The sequence below is a fragment of the Equus caballus genome, chromosome 21 (genome assembly GCF_041296265.1).
Source record: "Equus caballus isolate H_3958 breed thoroughbred chromosome 21, TB-T2T, whole genome shotgun sequence".
In the NCBI taxonomy this organism is placed as follows: Eukaryota; Metazoa; Chordata; class Mammalia; order Perissodactyla; family Equidae; genus Equus; species Equus caballus.
The window spans coordinates 60,982,758-60,999,179 of NC_091704.1; the positions used below are offsets into that span (position 1 = coordinate 60,982,758).

Genomic DNA, 16,422 nt, shown 5'->3' on the forward strand with positions numbered 1-16,422 from the left:
TCTTTTATTTAGAGAATAGTACAGAATAGCATGGGGACAGGACCCATGGGCATTCAGAGCTCCTGCTGCTGCATGGGGACAGGACCCATGGGCGGTGAAGAGCTGTTGCTGCTGCTTCATGGGGACAGGACCCATGGGCAGTCAGAACTCCTGCTGCTGCCCTGAGTTGAGGGTTAGGGCTAATTTTATAAGGCATGGGTACGTGACTTATTTTTACTGGAAAAAGAAAAGATGATGTAAAAAGTCATTAAATGATTTCAGTGCAGATGGGGTCTGGTTATTGTGCAGTCATATAACTTTTAGATACGAATCTGGCCATATAGATCGGCATGTAGGTGAGGATGCCCTGGGCTTCTCTCCCTGGGGCAGCCCTAATTCACACCATAAAAAAAATCCACCGGGTCATATAGTTTGGCATGTAGACCAGGACACCTTGGGCTTCTCTAGCTGGGGCAGCCTTAATCCACATCATAGGGATGTAAAACACGGCTATTAGCCTTATACGGTGTTCTTGAATTGATTATGCTTGCTGTAAGATTTCAGTGCTGTGTCCTTTTGCTCTACTTTTCCCTTGGTCTGTTCAAGTTTGCATAAAAACTATCTCATATCTCTTGTTTAACTTCTGTAGTAATCTAGGAAATTAAATTGATATATCTCTTTTTATCTACTAAAATTGCAAAGACCAAGAAAAAAATTATTGAAGAATGTTTAATAACATGGAAAAATGTTCACAATTAATACGTGAAAAAAGTAGGTCACTGAAGCAATATTGTTCCAGTTTTATAAAAATAAAAAAGGTATGTAAATATGTATGGAAAACAGAATAAAAGGACACACTGAAATATTGGTGGTGATTATCTCTGGCTGGTGGCATTAAAGAGGATTTTATTTTTCTTTATTTAAAAAATTTCCATAATGAATATACATATGATAAAAATATATTTAAATATAAATTATCATATTTAAATACCTAAAAGTATATATTTACATAAAAGTACAAATATATTTATCAACAATGATAAATATTTATATAAATATATACATTTTGTAGTTTAAACAATTATAAAGAATAATGCCCCCTAAATGTTTACAGAACTTTCTTCTCCCAAGACAAACTTAAGTCCTTTGGTAAAGATTTTCTGTGCACACTGGCAACATCCTTTGTGAGGATTGTTTTGCACCTCATGCTCTCTCCCCCAGCTGAGTGAGCAGCCCCTATTTTACATAAATTGGAAACAGAAGGAAGATGGTAAATGAGCATGCCCAGATCAATGTGAAGAGCAGCAAGAATGAAACAAATGTATGGCTCAGTACTGTTTCTTATGCAACATCATTTTCCTGACCCCCATCAGTGGCAGTTTGTTGTCCCTAATCCGAGGTTGGTGTGGAAAGGATTTTAGTAGCTATAATAATTTATCATCAGTGCTGTAAATATGGATTTCAGTGTTACAGTATTTAGGAAAAATAGAAACAGACTGAGGCACATAAATTGTTACAGCTGTGAAATGTGAAGTCTGCAGGACTTTAAATTGCCCTGAGGAAGGTGGCGGGGGTGGGGGTGGGTGGAGGGGTGTTCTGTTTTTCTCTCAGGTCCAGGTTGTCTGAGGCTAGTATCAGCATTTGAAAAAGGCTGCTGAGTATAGGTATTTCGAGGAATTGGCTCCCCTGTGTAAGAAATGTTAGGAGGAAGTTTACCTGCTACATTTTCTCCTTTAGTCATGCTAAGTTCTTTCCTGGCATTGAGCACGGTGGCTGTTTATTTATACCTCTCTCCTGTTTGCTTTTGGCTTTACTTTTTGAGGCCTTAATTATAACAGCCAGCAGAGAGTAAATTTGCCTTTCCTCTGCCTTTTAGTTCTATTTAGGCCCTCAAAAGATTGGAGTGTCCACTCACATTGGTTTTTAAGGGGGAAAAGGTAATAGATAATGACTCATTAGTAGACTTCAGCTCAAACTGCTGCTGTTCAAGGTTAAAGACTCATTGGGCCATGCTGACCCTACATTGCTTGGATTTCAGAACAGATCTGTGGTTTGGCACTCATGACTTTTTCCTTCTCCCCTTCCCTTCTCTGCTTTAGGCATCAAAAGCCTTTCACTAGCTTGCCCACCACTCATGGCAGAAAGGTGGCTGTTACCTTTCAGATAAAGCACAGCTGGGACCAGACTTTTGACCTAGATTTGTGGTCCCTATATCACAGTAAAAGATATTTACACAGGCACTAAGCAGTAATATTAGAAGCATTTCCTTTCAAATAAAAGAGGAATCTCCAGAACATTGGAGACTGCTGGTTATTGTTGCTGCATGTCAGATCACCCCCAAACTTAGTGGCTTAAAATAGCAACAACCATTGTATTATCTCTTCCAATTTCTGCAGGTCAGGAAGCCAGGAGTGGAGTCACTGGCTGGTTCTGGCTTGAGGGTGTAGGGAGGAAGAAATATTGCTCTACTCTTCTAGGTTCTTCTGGCTAGTCTAAGAATTAAAGTGACATGAGACAGTAACCAGAGAAAATCGAACAAATTTAATAACATGTTTACATGGGAGAAACCTAGGGAAACTGAGTAACTTGCCAAAATAGCCAAAGCCACCACCTTAAATACCATCTTCAGCTAAAGACAAAGGAGGATGTTGGGGGTAGTGGTTTGGGACTTCAAAGAGGAGGGAGGCAATTCACATGGAGATGGAAAAGCAAATGTTTGGTAAACGATGTTTGTCATGCCTTGCACAGGCAATGAGACATAGAGAGGACTTTGATCAAATGGGCCTTGCTAGGTTCCTCTCTGTCTACCACACCTTGTTCATCTTATACTATAGTTATCTATGGTGATAGCTTCTTCCTGGAACAAGCCTATTGTCTTAAGTTATTTTAGGCAGTTAAGGGGAAGATCAAAGTTTCTTGCTAAGTCTTTTGTTCTTAAGAATATTCAAACCAAAGAGACATATTTGGGGTAGCAAACTGTGCTCTCCTACATTCCCACCTTTGAAACGTCAAGAAGTTTCACAGTCCAGAAGCTGAGTTGGTAGATTGTTCCATCTCATTGAACCAGTCTCTTAGTCCTGTCAATAGGTCAGTCCAGTTAAATTAATTTTAGGAAGCAGCAGTGCAGGTGAGCTCCCCAAGTTAGGCCTATATTGCATAAGCAAGCAATCAGGTATTTAATAAGAGGCATTCTATGGAAACAAAAAGAAAAAGTTAATGGTTGGAGCAAATTATAAACCAGTTTCTGAGCCCAGGGGACAGCCAGTCAGGAAGATTTCTGGATGTCAGGGTTGAAGCATCTTTTGTAGTTTGAAATGTCTCTGATGATATCATTGGGTGTTCAGTTATCTTTCTAAGTAGCTTACTCAGCAAAAGCCATGAAGGTTGCCTAAGTATGGTCTGTCATGGTGATCTTTTTAAAGTTTATATTGAGTTTCCAAGCTTTAGCTTTCAGGGCTTCAGAAAAAAGGGGATTTAGTTCTCAGTGATTCCAGATCAAAAGGATGGAAAAAATTGAAAATGTTAGTTTGGAGATTTGTAGCCACATATTTAGGAACCTAGAAGAATTTAGGATCCATACAGTTTACAGGTGGAAAGCGAAAACCTCAAAGACAATTAACAGAACTAGAATCTAATGTCAACACAGGTATGCTACTGAAACCTAATTTTTCCCTCAAAATCACCCTCATTTCTACCAAAGATAGCCAAATTAAGAGTAATTTGTTTGCAAAATGTTTTTTAACAAAGTTGGCCTGTTTATTTACATACATACAGCAAGAGTGCTGATTGATCATATAGGATCTTTTAAATCTGCTTTGCTGGAACTGTTCATGAGGAATTTCAGATTGAACTTTTAAAGGCCTCTCGAGGCCAGGAAAGCCAACCTAAGGACTTGTCATCAGACTCTGCCTGTAATACCTGTAGATTTGAGGGAATGCCTCTCTTCTCAAGGTCCCCAAAATATCTTGAGGTTCTTTTACCTGCCAGGAAGTGACCTTCTTTACTCACTTGGTAAGTTTGCTGGGAACCCTGTAAGCAAAGTACCAGGCTGATATTTCCAAGGCCCTTTATTTGTTCCATAAAGTCAACCTTTGTTCCTTAATGCTGCCTGGTAGTATTTGAGTCTATGCATGTCTCTCTTAAATATGATATTTCAGTCAAAGCCTTGGTAATATAACCAATGTTGGCAATTGTGTCCTATTACAAGGAGAACAGATTATTTTATTTTATTTTATTGAGTTCATGTTGGCTTATAACATTGTGTAAATTTCAGGTGTACATTACTTTATTACAGTTTCTGTAGAGACTGCATCATGTTCACCACCAGTAGTGTAGTTTTTAACTGTCACCATACATATGTGTCCCTTTAGCTCTTTTGCCCCTCCCCACCACCTTTCTCCTCCAGTAACCACTAATGTATTCTCCTTATCTATGTGTTTTTTTGTTTATCTTCAACATGTGAGTGAAATCACACAGTTGTTGTCTTTCTCTGTCTGACTTATTTCTCTTAGCATAATACCCTCAAGGTCCATCCACGTTGTCACAAATGGCATGATTTTGTGTTTTTTTTTTTTGGCTGACTAGTTATCCATTGTATATTTACACCCCATCTTCTTTATCCATTCATCCATTGGTGGGCACTTGGGTTGCTTCCACATCTTGGCTATTGTGAATAATGCTGCAATGAACATAGGGGTGCATAAATCTTTTTGAATTATTGATTTTCATGTTCTTTGGATGAATACTCAGTAGTGGAATAGCTGGATCATATGGTATTCCTATTTTTAATTTTTTGAGAAATCTCCATACTGTTTTTCATAGTGGCTGCACCAGTTTGCATTTCCACCAGCAGTGTATGAGGGTTCCCTTTAAGGAGAACAAATTCTTATTAAACTTATGTAAAGAACTAAATTGCCATGAAAATAAGAATACTCATTTACTAAGAGTTTCCAAATTCTGGAGGGATCAGGTAGGAAGAAAAAGATAAATGTTTCAATTCTACTTACAAAGGTATAATTTGCCAAATTGCTGTAAGTCATAGTTAGCTTAAGAGAAAAGAGGAAAAGATTTCCTTAAATCTGGAAAACCAAAACATGCTTAAAAAGCAATGTTTCAAATAAGTCACAAAAGTTATAATCATCTTCATCAGTTCATTCAGTCCTATATAATCAATTCTTGATCTTTTGTTAGCAGTTTTATGAAGCCATCAGTTTCTCTGTTAGAGTTCTGTAATTTCTTACCCAGTTCAGTTTTATGATCTTATGGTTTATTAGAAACCTGGATTGTAGAGTAAGTGTCAGATTCCTTTTTGTGAATCTCTCAGAAGATGAAACATATTTGCAAAATCATCAGAGTAAAAGAATAACTGTCTGTAAATGACAAAAGACTTACAATGGTGTGGTTAAAGATCTGACTACAATGCAAGTGACAGGGAAATTTTGTTATTTTTGTAACATTTTAAGATAATGACTAGAATTATATTAGGACATATCAGATTTTTAGGAATTTTATATCAATTTTTAAAGAAAATGTATATTAACAACATTTACCCATGTACTGTAACCTAAGGAGGTTTATCGTCATTTTTTGACAGTGATTCCCATGCAATTTAACATACTAAATAAGCCTAATTAGTTTAGTATCTCCCTCTTTGTAGGAAAGAACAAATTCTTTGAAAGTCTCAGGGGCCCACTGGAAATTCTCAAAGTTACTTTCATATCAAAAGAAAGACTTTGTTTATGGTTTGAATTTTGGGAAGTTTGTCAAAAAGTATCAAAAGATTTTAAAACTCTTAGTCAGATAGGATCATAGATCACTGTGAAACAATGCTTAGTTATTCATTTAACCAAAGTGACAAGGGAAGATGTTAAAGGCAAACACAGAAAGTGAAGTGTTAAAAAACCTTAGCTGTCTTAATAGACAGGCCTCAGCATTTAGAACATAGTAAATTATTTTGACAAAATTTAAGAATCCTTGCCTTTTAGGTAGACTTACTGAAAAATAAGGAAAAACCTTTCATAAGCTTGTTATCAAGAGCAGACTAAAAGTCCAAGAAAATCATCCTTTTAAGAGAGAGAAAACCAAATCCTAATTTGGCAGTAGTTTACTTTTATATTAAAGCTCATTTGCTTTCTTAAATTCATTCCAATCTTAGCCAACTTGACCATGTACAAAACTCTTTTCTCAGGGTTCCTCTCCCAAAAACCTTCTGTAACTTTCTTTTTTACATTCAAAATTTGTCCCATGCTTTCCCTCATTCTTAGCCTATCCTTAGGGCAAAAAATACTTTCCTCTTTCCCATGACCAGTATTACGTTAGGACAAATTTGCTTTCTTAACAAAACAAACAAACAAAAATATCTCCATTCTTTATACCTTCTTTTACTGAAAACATGCAATAGGTCTGTCATTTAACTTAATTTAGCAAAACTTTAAGGTTTCAAGTTACCAAAATGATTTTGGAAGCTATTTTAAGGACACATGCCATAAAATATAATTATTTTTATGTGTAACAATATAATTATTGTTAAATAAATATTATTGTTATCTGTAAACTCTTATCTCACTTACATCTATCTAAATCATTTGCTCCCAACAATTATGTTTAGATTATCCACAAAAACTTCATGAGACATTAGACAAAATTAGCTATCACTCCAAGTTATTTTTACTGAGAAATTTTATAACAGAGATAACGTAAGCTTATTTGACTAATAAATCCAAGTAGAATAAAGGCTGTATGTCTGCATTATGTCCAGTGCTGAGGACATAACTTTTAAGACATGCCTATTTCAATCAAATCAACAAACTTATGTAAGCTTTTATTTACCAAAGATTATTTTATATCATGTTAACTTGAAAAAACATTTGGGTTATTTTCCATTATACTTAGAAATAATTTATATAAGTGCTTACCTTAAACCAATTAAATAGAACTCTTAATTTTGGCCATACCATCTGGGGGTAGAAAAATATCTCACATTTACAACATGTATATGTAGACATACATGAACACATAGACATAGACACTATAGCTTCTGTTAAATTTTTGCTATAAATTAGGTAAGATACAAAACTCACTTGTTTATAAAAGAATAATTGGATCCAAATTTTATTTTAGCAGTTGGAGAGAGTTAAGTTCACCTATTAAGTCATTATACTAATATTTGTGGAGAGGACTTTTAAGTTTTTTTTTTTAAAAAATTGCCAAATTTCCAAATATTTCCTCTTTCTCTCTCTCTCTCTCTTTTTTTTAGGTTGCATTGATTGAGCTAACTGGGATCAGTCTCAGGCCATTGTGGGCTGTGTTTACATTTCTGATTTTGTTGAGATTTGCAAGACAAAGGTAGTTGCTTTTAATTTCTCAAATAAGTGGGGTTTAGCCTGAATGATATCAAAAGGCTGATCCACTCATCCAGTTACATTTTCTTCAGTTTGCTTCTTTATATCAGGGAGGTTTTTAACTACAAGGTAAATCAAGAGTTTTTTTAAGTTCTAAAACTTCAGGACAATGTGCCATACCTTTAAAAAGTCTGCACAAAGTATTTAACAAAGACCCTCTTCCCGAGTGCACAGTTGAGCCCTAGACTAATTCACCTTGGGGTTTGGCTTCCATTATCTTTCCTATTAGCTGTGGAATATCAGCCACCAGTTTCTGTCTCTCAATGTTTGGGCTCAGGCAACCTTATTGACTCCTTTTAGCATGTTTAATTAACATTGCATAAAGAGTGGATTTATATGCCCTCTGTTTTACAATATCAGGCAGGGGAAATGTTCCCCGGTGAGACACCATGTCTATCCCCATAATACAACCCATATATATAATCAGGCAGAAGAGATATAGTCACTTCACATAAAGCCCATTTAAATACACCAATTCTTGTATGGAGTTTCATCTTAGTTCCATCAACTCTTATACCTCTAACCATAGCTTCTATTAGGATTTCATCAACAAGTCTCAATCTTATAATATTGGGTAGGGGAAGCATTCCTGGCCAGACATATGGGGCATCTATTCCCATAAAACACTCAGGCAAAGTTGACGTAACTGCTTCATATAATACTAGCTCAAACATTCCAACCTTTATAATCCTATAAACTCTTACACTTTTATGTTTTCTCAATCTAATTGTAGCCTGAGTCAGTGTCCTATCAGTGGGTTTTGGTAGCATAGCTCATGGGGTTCCTGCATCAGGGAGTCTCAGAAATTTCTCCTCTCCATCTCCCAGTCATTTTACCCATTCCTGTGTAAAAGGCTTTGAGTCCCCAGGGAGGGGTTGAGGGGTTGAGCCAAGAGACCCTGGCCTTTTTGTCAATCTTTAACTTGATTAACTGGCTTCACTGTTGCACTAAGCGATTGTTGGTCAGGCTTCTCATTGTGATCTCTGCCTTCCAGCTTTTAAATTTCTCCAAACTAGGGTAAATAGACCAGACTAGTTTGGGGCCCTTTAATGTTGGGTTGACTAGCATGGGGTTCCTTTGGCCTCCCCAATCTTAGGGAATAGTGTATTAAAACCTTTGTTTTAACTCTATTAATGTCCATTTTATTCATCCTATTTTTTTTTTTGTTGCTTTGTCTCCCCAAATCCCCCCAGTACATAGCTGTATATTTTAGTTGTGGGTCCTTCTGGTTGTGGCATGTGGGATGCCACCTCAACATTGCCTGATGAGTGGTGCCATGTCTGCGCCCAGGGTCCAAACTGGCGAAACCCTGGGCCGCCAAAGCGGAGTGCACGAACTTAACCACATGGCCACGGGGCTGGCCCCCATTCTATTTTTTAATAACCATCTAAAGATTTCCATCCTGCTAGGATGAGTCCCATGACTCTTTCCTTTCTGATTTCTCTTTGTTTTTGCCCCTTCCAATATTTGCTTTATTTACCTTGTTTCCTAATAACCTTTAAAAAAATTTCCACCTTGTTGGGAGGTGTCCCTTGATTCTCCCCTCAGTTTATTACCATTCTCTTGTTAATTAATTTAATGCTTCATTAGTGTCTGTAAGACCATAAGAGGAAGCTGAGACCCCAAATTCAATTAAGTTCTCAAGGCTAATTGTTATTTCTTTGTATTTCTTTTTAATTTGGTCTTTCCATAGGTATTAATAAAACTGCTGTTTATGATGAGAGCTCTCTAAAAATTTTTCCAATTTAGAAGTTTTTCCAATTTAAAGATCCATTATTTGGCCATTGATGAGTAGAATCTTAATAGCGACTTAAACCAATAAGCCTTTTATGGCTTAACCATGGAGATATGAGTTGTCCCCATAAGTCAATGCAAAAGAAGCAGACCTCAGAAGATCCAGAAAGTTCACTCCCAAAAATAGTCTAAGAAAGCAAAGGCCTTTGTTGCACAGGTGGTCAGGATGGTGTAGTGAAAACAGCATTAGCAAGCAATGAAGGTTGAGACAACAAAGACCCCTTATGGACTGGGATCCCTTATGATAAACTCTCCTGAGAGTTGACACAGCCAGACAAAGAGAGTGCATCTCGGAACCCCAGGCTGTTCAACTTGCTGCTGAGATGCATGCTGATATGTGCATCTTGGATGGTGGAGATCAGAGAGGATATTTTCACTGGTCACAAAGCCAAGCTTTCAAGACAGATCTAGATGAAAGGGAAAACCTCATCTGATTTTTTTCTTATATGCACATAGCAGCTTTAGCTAAGCTTTGGGTCTCTTGGAGCCAAACTAACACCTAAGAGGGATGTGCCATGGAGTTGGGGATTGTGTGTTATCTTCTTGAGGTGGTGATTGCCCTAATGGCTCTTAAATGCTTGATCCATGCGCACCAGTTTTGTAGCTTTGGTTTCCAAGATGTCCCTTAGCAATAGCTTTTAATTCCTGTGCATATTAACCCATAGCAAAGTTTGTCATCAGACTGTGGGGCAGGCCCAGACAACAGGTTTATAGGGCTTATGCCTATGTCTTGCCCTATGGTTTTTCTTTTTTATGACAAATGACACAAATGACAGAGACAGGGAAAAACGGGGACCATCTCTAGGAGGAGAAGGATCAATAACAACCAAAGAGTTCTCAAACCAAATTTCCCAGAATCACCGAGTCCGAGAAACTAGCTTCACAAATATTTTCTCCTGCTAGTCTAAATTTAGAAAAGGAAAAAACTCACCACTCCTACTTCCACTGGACCCTACAGGCAGAGATTTGGGAAACTGACTGGTAAGAACTCTTACCTCCTGCTGGCTGTTGTCAGAGGTCCAAGATCTCTCAGTTGCACTAGTGTTGGAGCATGTATTATCCAGTCAGTTAAGTTTTCTTCCATCCTCATTGCCAACTGTAGGGAGGAAGAAAATTTTCTCTACCCTTCTAGGTTCTTCTGGCTGGTCTGAAAATTAAAGTGACATGAGACAGAGTAACAGGAGAAAATTGAACAAATTTAATAATATGTATAAATGGGAGAAACCCAGGAAAACTGAGTAACTTGCCAAAGTGGCCGAAGCTAACACTTTAAATACCATCTTCAGCTACAGACAAAGAAAGATGTTGGGGATAGTAGTTTGAGGCTTCAAAGGGGAGGAAGGCAATTCACATGGAGATGGAAAAGCAAATGTTTGGTAAACAAATGTTTGCCGTGTCTTGCAGAGACAATGAGACATGAACAGGACTCTGATCAAATGGACCTTGCTAGGTTCCTCCCTGTCTACCACACCTAGTTCATATTATACTATAGTTATCTGTGGTGATAGCTCCTTCCTGGAACAGACCTTCTATCTTAAATTCTTTTAGGCAGTTAGAGGGAAGTTCAAAGTTTCTTCCTGAGTGTTTTGTTCTTAAAAATATTCAAGCCAAAGAGACACATTTTGGGGTAACAAATTCTGCTCCCCTATAAGGGCATCTCCTATGGTGTTTGGGGAGCTGGAGAGGCATCTGTATCCATGAGTCTCAGATGGCTCCATGTGTTTTTTTTGCATGGGCTCCCTCAACAGCAAGGCGGCCTACTTTCATGGTGGCTGAAAGCTTCAAAGAGAATATTCTAGAAAGCAAGGCAGAAGCTCGTGACCTTTATGACCTAGACGTGGAAGTTACTTCTGCAGTGATCTATTGATCAGGACAGTCACACCTTCTCCTTCCCTGCTTGTAGGGTGGAGACCCCACTCAATGGGAAGAATGCCCACCTCACATGAGGACACCAGTTATATTGGACTAGGGCCCACTCTAATGGCCTCATATTAACTTGGTTCAGTCTGCAAGGATGCTATTTCCAAGTAAGTTCACATCTTGAGGTACTGGAGGGTTAGAACTTCAACATATCTTTTTGGGGGAATATAACTCAACACGTAACAGTAATATAATGCATCAAGCTATTATTAATAATTTTCCTCTTAGTATGAATTCTTATTCTTTTCTTTAAAATATATTATATTATATATAGTTTTTACTTAAAAAGTAGTTAATGGTCATGGGAAAAAAAGGAAAAAAACCCCTTACGTAATATAAAAGGGTGTACAATTCAAGGCATATCTTTATCTCAGCCCTGTCCTCTAGCTCCCTCACTGGAAGCAATCATTTTAATGGTCTTTTTGGGACTCTCCTCTTGGAAACTTTCTACATACCTCAGTATTTGCATCTATGTTCATCAGTGATATTGGCCTGTAGTTTTCCTACTTTGAGTTGTCCTTGTCAGGTTTTGGGATCAGGGTGATGTTGGCTTCATAGAATGTGTTAGGGAGTGCTCCATCTTCCTCAATTTTCTGTAATAGTTTGAGAAAGATAGGTATTAAATCTTCTTTGAATGTTTGGTAGAATTCTTGTATTCTCTTTCTTAATGTGGGACTCCCCAATTTGCATAAGCCTCAGGCCCCACTAGATTGAGATCCACCCCATATTGGCTTAAATAAGTGCTATTGTGGGTGACTTGAGAACTCTGGGCTCTGGATGGATGGGAGGTGAGAAGGAGAAAGGGGGTGAAAGGGAGGAAGAAAGGAACAGAGATTAATTTTGCCTTTGTCACAGTTTTCCCTCCGGCTGGCTTTGGTGGTTAGGGCATCAGACATCATTTGTTAAATGCCCATTGGATGTGTTACAAGGCAATGTGGGAGACTTAAAAACTGAAGATATGGGTCTTTGTTCTCAGAAAGGTTTAACTGTCTCATTGGGAAGACAAGCACACCAAACACTGCTGAAAATCCTAAACAAGTTAAAATGAAAACTAACTCAGTGCAAAATGCATGAGATTATCATGTCGTGAACGGCACAGTGGGGATCAATGTGGGGCAGAGCTTCAAACTGACCTCCGTCCGCTGCTCGGAGCCCTGTCTGATGATGAGCTTGTGACTGGGAGCTCCTGAAATGTGGTTATTCTGCCTGTATTGACCTGGGTTCGCTGCTAGTCATGTGTGATGGACGGATGCTGCTGAAGATGGATTGTGGCAATGAACCTGCACGGTTGTTCCAGGTGAAACTAAGGATGCAAACAGCTAGCCATGCAGGTAGAAGAATGTTATAGCAGATGTGGCAATGCAGCAGACAGACAAATTGCATGAGCAGCAGTCTTGGAGCAAAGAGGCAGAGCCTGGTGAAGAGCTTTCAAATTGAGGTCATTCCTCCCCAACCGGGTTATGATTCCTTTTTCATCTAAGCTTATAAGTGGAGAAGACGGTCGGACCACCAGTGGCTCCTTTGTGGTAATAATACTGAAGAATAGGGTAATGTTATTTTCCGTGTCATGGTGGGCTTTGCTGATATGTAGTTGGGTCTGGGGTTAGGTATCTTTTCATATCTGTCACACGTAATGAGTCGTTCTACAGCAGGGTTCTACTCTTTTGTCTTTGTTCTTTGCTGTACAACTGTTTTGCTGAAGTTGATTATAGTCATGATTTTCAAGGTCTGTATTTCTTTAATGTATCCTAGTTTTTTGGCTATTATAGAATTGATGAAGGTACTTTTCCAGGAAGGTCAATGTAAATAATTAATTATCTCAATGGCACAATTCCTTTTGAGGGAGGAAATTGCTTTTGTTTGGGAAAAACAAACAAACTCCAGCTAAGTCACTAGAGGTAGGAGGGCAAAGCCTGAACAACCCAGGAGAATGGCTTATAGCAAGTTCACTGTCTGGCAGGGTGGGTGGGTAGGTGAGGGGTGTAGGAGATGTGGAGGTGCTCAGGAGGAAGGCTGGGGTATACCTGAAGCTGGAGGCTGGACATGTGCAGTGGAAGAGTCATGGAACGATCCCCCAGGTGTGAGATGAGTGGAGAGCCTGGGAGTGGGGATGCCTAGCGTTCATTTGGAAATTGTCTTCCCTCTTTTGGCCTCTGAGGAGGTCTGCCATACTCATGAGCCACGTTGTTGTCTCCTGGAATTTGAGCGATGGGCAGTGTTGTACATCTGGTCCCCTCAGAGGGAAAAGCTCAGAGCTGGAGGGGGTCTTGAGCCCTTCAGCCCCTGGGGGGCTGCAGAAATCTTGCGGAGGGCACAGAATTGGTGCTTGGGCCAGATTCATCTAGATCTCCAGAGGCTAGCGCATCACAGCTGACTTCTGGGTATCTCATTGCATGGGGTGTGAGAATAAATTAGCAAAGATGATTCCAGAACCATCCCTGAAGCAAATCTTTTTATGGACATGCTCATACTTTTTAAGGTTTTTTGAAGGTTGGACTATAGGATTCATTTTATTTATGCCCTTACGTTGTTAAGGGGAAACACCTATGTCTTGCTCTGGCCCAATGCTGAGTATATTAGGCAATTAAAAATGCTTATTAATGGAATAATCTTTTCATAAGACTAAATTCTATGTAATCTCCATTTTATTACCTTTAGAGTTAATAATGCAGTGGGTGGAATATTTGATTTTCCTCTTGCTGAGAAAATTAGTCTTAGAACCCTTGGGTATTCAGTACCCTTTTCCCAGGCTTGTGTAGACCTAAAAATTTAAAAATGAGAAATCCCTTCCAGTCACATCATTTACCTTTAAACTATGTTCTACCTGCTTAAAGACAAAATTTAGAGAGAGTAATAAAATGCAGCGTATTTAACTTCCTTCTGAACATGTTGAAGCATCTGCATCATGATTACATTTGTTCACCAACTTCATAATGATTTTGGGACTTAATTTTATTTTTGTTAGAATTCTAGATTCTTCCTTTTAAAGCTAAACGTGTAGAGAGGTGCCGCCAAGGGAAAAGACAGACGCTCATTCATTGAGGATGTTAGTCACGTCCTGTGTTTGCGACTCCCCATTGCCATTTCATTGGCTTATATATGCTTTAAGGGTGTTAATGAATAACAGAAATAGGTTTCCACTCTCAAAAAAGAGCTTTGGCGTTTCTGGCCTCGTTAAGGCATCTGAACAAGAAACTGGGTCACTGCCTAGGGTCCTCTGTAGTGGTGGTTGGGTGGGGCGGGGAGAGGCTGGCAAAGTTTCACCTTGGGAGTTTTAATTATGTCTTGGTCACTGTGTGCAAATATATGCCCAATGAACTAATGTTTTAAATCTTATAAAAATTTAACAATGGCTAATAATGTATTCTTACCTTCTCGATCTCCTTTTAGAACTGGGAAATCACATTAGATGAGAGTGGAATACTGATGAGTTGGTAGTTTTTCCTTAAGTGTGTTACACAGGACAGCTCCATTATAAGGGAATCCCTTGGATATAAAAATGTATTCTTGAAGTGGAATTTCTTAAAAACAGACTTTGAAAGTCAAATTTTTAGGCCACTGGCACCAAAATGAAGTAAAATAGGGTCCAGCACATCATTAGTAAATTACTAAGTGCACAGAAATTCAGTTAAAATTTTTATGTTTTGGTCAAAGGCTAAAAAGCAAAGATTAGACGCAAATGATCTTTTAAAACAAGAATGTAAAAATTCTGAAAAGAGATGTCACGGGCTTCCTTTCATTCTCACCTTTATCTCTGTTCTCTGAATTTCTTAAATGTGCTGTGTGCAGTTTTGTGAGTAATCTGGGAACGTGGCGGAGGTTTTGGTTGGGGCCTGGGATTTGTATGCTTGTGGAGGAGACCATGAGGATAATCAGTCATCTTCGGCGGAATGTTGGGGTTGTGAAGAATTCCCAGCAATTCAGAGATGCGCAGTTCAGCTCAGCAATGTCTATTCCTGCACCTGACCCATCTTTTGAAGATGCACACCAAACTGTTCGTTCCATCAAGTAGAGAGCCCCTCTCTTTTTTTTTTTTTGAGGAAGATTAGCCCTGAGCTAACTCCTGCCAATCCTCCTCTTTTTGCTGAGGAAGACTGGCCCTGAGCTAACATCCGTGCCCATCTTCCTCTACTTTCTACGTGGGACGCCTACCACAGCATGGCTTCGCCAAGTGGTACCATGTCCACACCCGGGATCCGAACCGGCGCATCCCGGGCCGCTGAAGCAGAACATGGAAATTTAACCGCTGCACCACCGGGCTGGCCCCGAGAGCCCCCTTTAACACGACTTGGCAATGGCAGTGACATGAACAATATTATTTTAAAGCAATTTAATCCCGACGATTTAAAAAATACCTGTTTCCTGGAAGGTTGCTAAAGGAGTGAGCTGACTGGGCAAAATGAACTTTCGGCGCATTCTCTGTGCGTTTGTAACACTGCTTTCCAGCTCTTTGGGGTTGTCTTCATCTCCTGAACAGCGCTTGCTTTATTTATATTAAGATTACTTTTTTCAAAAGTCTGTTAATTCCTGCTTTGTGTACTGGAGGATACTGCAGCGAAAAAAAGGATTTTGCTTAATGCTTGTTACATATGACACCCAAACGTCTTTACAAAACTTAATCCTGACCGTGTTTTTAAGAGATAAAGACGCATTCACTACTTTTGCAAATGGGGATTTTTGCCTGAAGTCTGTGTTGAGGGACAGAGGAAGAGAAAGAAACAGTTCTCTTCCTGTTTTTAGGCTTCCTGAGTTTCCACATGTGTTTGTGTCTGCTTCCTCGACCCGTAAAGCCCAGTAGTAGAAAAAAGAAGAGCTCTGCCTCACATCCCTCTCTTCTGCCTTCCAGCACCTCCCTCCTTTCTCTCCCCACTCTTCTCATTCCGCCAGGCTTCTTCCTGCTCCCTTCTCCTCTTCCACCTCCTCCTCTCCCTTTTCCTTTCCTTCCTTTCCCCTAACCCCTGCCAGTCCCCATGGGTCTTGGTCTACCTGAAAAGCACGGCTCTATCCAGAGGGGACGATGCAGGTGACCCCCTCCTCCTCAGGGCTGAGCATGGCCGTCTGCAGAAGTAGACTTCGCGTGTTCCTACAGCCTTGGTCTTGAAGGAGACAAACTCAAAGAGTGCGAACTAATATTTAAGTTTTCTCATACTTTCAGCTTGGGTGTGACATACACTCCTCCTCCCTGCCCCCCTTTTTTTACAGTTTGGTTTTCTTTTGCTTAGTTAAAAAAAAAAATGATGACTTTCATGCTGGTCAGGTTGAGGCACGCTCGAGAGAGGTGAAGTCCACACTTGTAGGTAGAGGTGTAAATCCAGCCCCTGGTCACCTA

At 39.3% G+C, this 16,422-nt stretch overlaps 1 protein-coding gene and 1 long non-coding RNA gene across 3 annotated transcripts in view; one reads left to right on the forward strand and one right to left on the reverse strand.

Annotated features, from left to right (window-relative positions):
• The window catches only part of DNAH5 (dynein axonemal heavy chain 5), a 267,250-nt gene that overhangs the window by 1,498 nt on the left and 249,330 nt on the right, over positions 1-16,422 (forward strand). The gene's annotated exons all lie outside the window — the stretch shown is intronic.
• Positions 2,501-16,262, reverse strand: LOC138919750 (uncharacterized). Of its 2 annotated transcripts, none has more exons than XR_011430257.1 (6): positions 16,080-16,216; positions 15,449-15,642; positions 11,549-11,686; positions 10,169-10,320; positions 6,894-6,935; positions 2,501-4,657 (listed from the first exon to the last, which is right to left on the reverse strand). It is a non-coding gene; the product is annotated as an uncharacterized lncRNA (long non-coding RNA). The 2 variants fall into 2 exon arrangements; XR_011430258.1 differs by having other exon boundaries at positions 2,502-4,845; positions 16,080-16,262.